Consider the following 4335-nt stretch of genomic DNA (forward strand, 5'->3'; position numbering starts at 1 on the left):
CCGCGTAAATATCCAATGGTGGTGATCTTTGCGATCATTTTCTCAGTCTTACTCTAATATGTATTTAATAATATATTTATATGTGAATATGTCACGACTATAGGAACCACTCTATACATGTCGAACGAAAGCTGAATAAAATGAAAAAAAAACCTGACTGCGTTAAAAATGCTGACTAAAAAGCGAACAATATTAATAATTGAAAAAAGAATAATAAATATATTAGAATAGCAGAAGGGACAAGCAAAGTAATTATACAATACTTGATTTCTTCAGCTTTTTTTTCTTTTCTTATACCATTAATTAAATTAATGCAATATCACTCCTGTAAATGAGAAAATTTGAATAACACCTTATATTTAAATCCATCAAAATATGTAAAGTCAATCAGCTAATTAATATCCCAAAAAATAAATAAATATACAAGATCTTCCGTAATTTCATCTTGACTCTTTTTGCAGTGTGAGGTCTGGTTTGTGATTCTTAGTTAACATTTCACCGCACACCGTTTTTACCAAAGCCATATTTTTGATATTATTCGATGGAAAACTTGCGAACATCGCAGCGGGCGCCTTATGTCTAAAACAATATTTTACATGTTTCGTTAAAAATCACTCGAATCCTAGCTGGGATTGTTCGGGGGAATGGATTTGCTGTTGCCATAATTTTAAATGTGATTAATTGATACAAATGGTACGGGATTTGCTTGTTTCAATTGTAAGTGAACATTTAATTTTGACAGCAAAAATAAATTATTTCTTGGAAAGCTTACTGTATCTGATGAAAATACAGCCTAATCACAGCAGATCATCCATGTAATTGATAATAAAAATAATTTTTAACTGAAAGTGTTACAATGAGAATTCCTCTCCAGAGAAAGCCCAATTTGAAAAAGCTGGTTGAAATATCAGTTATAGATATCGAAATCACTATCTCGAGCTTCAGATTGAAACATATAATATATATGTATTTACAGCAGAATTCGACCAACTGGAGACCAATATGGACTCATGGACAACTGAGGATTGAACGGAAGGAGAATGATAATGACAAAAAAAAACAAGTAAAAATTAATTTTGTTGCTTCATGGCTCAAAGGAGTTTTAATATTTTGTTAAATGTCCTCATTTAAGGCGTATAGATAGAATCATATCTCTTGCCTATTTATTTACTATAGTTATATTTCTATTATTTGCGACCTATTGAATATTTTAGAATAGAAGGAACTGTATAAGTAGTTTAAATTGTAAACTATTACTTATTCACTCTTAGTTAATTAATCTATTAGTGAATTTATCAACGGCTTTGTTTTCTATAATACAAGAAACATCTTATTTATGGCTTTCGACATAACGAATCTCAAGATACGTTCTCATGTCTGGAATGATAAAAAAACCGTACCACAAGAGGAAATACTAGCTTGACCTACATCCCTACCAACATCCAAGTTATGGGATCTGAAATAATGACTAATTAAAATTTACTCAGTCTATTTCTGTTTGTTATAGTTCATTATGTCAATTAAGCGTACCTGAAGTATTTTAATTGGTGTTGCACGAAATATCTGGAATGCCATTACAATTATTTTCGGCTTGAGAAATGTTCGAATAATTTTAGACCATTAAACATGAGCTTGTAGCGTTGGCTATTGTAGAATCCAATAAAACTCGAACTGCGCTAACGACTTATGATTTTCATTTGCTTAAGAAATTACGTATAAACCTAAGGTCATCAACCCTAACAGCATCCTGAAGGCATTAACAGACCGTTATGACTGTCGGTACTTGAACCATTGTACAATGGTTCACTTGCGGACTAAATAATAATAATAATAATAATAATAATAATTTTTTTAGATAAATGCAAAACTATTCATATAGCAAAAGGAAAGATCCAGCCAGGCAATTACACAGTAAGTCGAGATGAAATAATTACAGCTATGGAACCGAATGAGTTGTATAAATACTTAGGATACCAGCAATCAAAAGGAATAGACCATAATAAATTGAAAAGCTCTTTAAGGGATGAGTATAAGCATAGGGTACATATTTTAAGTAAAAGTAACTTAGCTGCCAAAAACTTAATAAAAGCTATAAACACATATGCGATACCTATATTAACCTACTCCTTTGGGATCATAAAATGGACTAAAACAGATATCAATAATATACAAATAGCAACAAGAACTATACTTACTAAACATAATTGCCTACATCCAAAATCTGCCATAGAAAGAGTGACAATCAAAAGACAGGATGGAGGAAGGGGCCTTATCGACATATTTACCCTATGGACCACACAAATATCTAAATTACGATCATTTTTCTTTGAAAAAGCTAGCAGTAGTCAAATCCACAAAGCAATAGTTAGTAATGATCTGAACCACACACCGCTAAATCTAACCCAAAATTTGGAAGTAGGTAATGTAGAAAATAACTCTGAAAACTGTAAAATAGAACAATGGAAAAAGAAAACACTCCATGGCCGACATCCTCAAGATCTCGAACAACCGCACATAGACAAATCAGCATCAAATAAATGGCTCACTCTTGGATTTCTATTTCCAGAAACTGAAGGCTTCATTATAGCAATCCAGGACCAAATCATTAACACTAAGAACTATAAAAAACATATTATCAAAGACTCTACAGTAACAGACGATAGATGTAGAAAATGTCACAACCAACCAGAAACTATACAACATATCACTGGAGCATGCCCTAATCTTGCACAAACAGACTACACACATAGACATAATCAAATTGCAAATATTATACATCAAAGACTAGCTCTCAAATATAAACTCATCCCGGACACACATACACCATACTATCAATACACTCCTAAAACAGTTTTGGAAAATAGCACTCATAAAATTTACTATGACCGCGCAATACTAACCGATAGAACCATACACTACAATCGTCCCGATATTACCGTACGAGACAAAATAAATAAAATAACTTACCTCGTCGATATAGCTGTCCCTAACACTCACAACCTACAAAAAACAATAGCAGAAAAAATACACAAATATGCAGACCTTAGGGATGAAGTTTTAAGAATCTGGAAACAACAAAAAGTATACATTGTCCCGCTAGTATTGTCCACAACTGGTGTTATTCCAAAACATATACATCATGGTTTGAAGCTCCTTGACCTAAAACCTAGCACCTACATACTTCTTCAAAAAGCTGCTATATTAAACACGTGCAGAATCGTACGAAAGTTTCTGCAAATAGAATATGATCAACCACATAATGCAATAGTTAGCCAACCCCAAGAAACCGTGACATTTACTTGACCGAGTCCGTAAATGTCACTAAAGTACTACCAGCATAAGCTGAGAAAATAAAAATGTGTGCGTGTACTAGTGTACACACGTAAGAAGTGAAACTTATTTATGGCCTTATTTTTCGAAAAATGATCTACATGCAACTTTCTAGAAATTGGTTAAATAAAGTTAAATTAGATAAAGTTTAAACAAAAGGATTTTATTATCATAGACATGAATACAAAAAAGTTAAATTAGATAAAGTTTAAACAAAAGGATTTTATTATCATAGACATGAATACAAAACAGATGGCGCGTAACGGAAAAATGTGACGCGTAACCGAAAAATGTGACGGTAAATTTTTTTCCAACGCCGATAAGGAAGTTTCACTTCAAAAATTAAAAAAAACAATAATAATAATAATAATGGTTGGTTCGAAGTAAGTATCAGTTGAATGGAATATTTGAAATGTATTCAACGGATAATTACTTTTAATAAATGTATCTTTTTTATTTTATTGGCTTTGTTAATTTTGAGTATGTTTCAATGATACTATGTACACATATGGACTTATTGTTGTCTGAAATAAAATAAATCATTCATTCATTCATTCATTCATAACACCCGCCCAGTGAAAGACCTTTGCGGTTCATTCGCTGTTAACTCTTTGAAGTATTTTTGCGACTTTTTTGAAACCATTTACAAATACTAACCGTAACAGGATTTTGTATGTTGTGATTTTAATGCAGTTTATAATAAGGGTGATGCTCTTTTTATTTCTAACCTTATCATACTGAACAAAATGTGAACAAGTGTTTGCAAATTTTAATGGTGCAGTTAATACAGTAGTTTTGGAGAAAATAAAAACCCTATTTTTAATAGAAAAGTTGGTCGGCGGCTCTCTCAATTCTAATCAAACAAACTGGCAGACTTTAAATTACGGTTAATTCTTTCTATGTGCAAAAAAACCTAAATATAATTAAGATAACACAATAATATAATGTCGACGAAGCTATTAGTTCAATCGTTTGTGATCACGAAAAATGCGATATATTCGATTT

The 4335-nt window shown here is 31.7% G+C and overlaps 1 long non-coding RNA gene across 1 annotated transcript; it reads right to left on the reverse strand.

The window, feature by feature from the left end:
• Positions 1–328: 328 nt before the first annotated feature.
• Positions 329–3981, reverse strand: LOC119630686 (uncharacterized). Its single transcript, XR_005246392.2, has 2 exons — positions 3043–3981; positions 329–579 (listed from the first exon to the last, which is right to left on the reverse strand). It is a non-coding gene; the product is annotated as an uncharacterized LOC119630686 (long non-coding RNA).
• Positions 3982–4335: the final 354 nt, after the last annotated feature.

The sequence above is a fragment of the Bombyx mori genome, chromosome 27, assembly GCF_030269925.1.
Source record: "Bombyx mori chromosome 27, ASM3026992v2".
Lineage (NCBI taxonomy): Eukaryota > Metazoa > Arthropoda > Insecta > Lepidoptera > Bombycidae > Bombyx > Bombyx mori.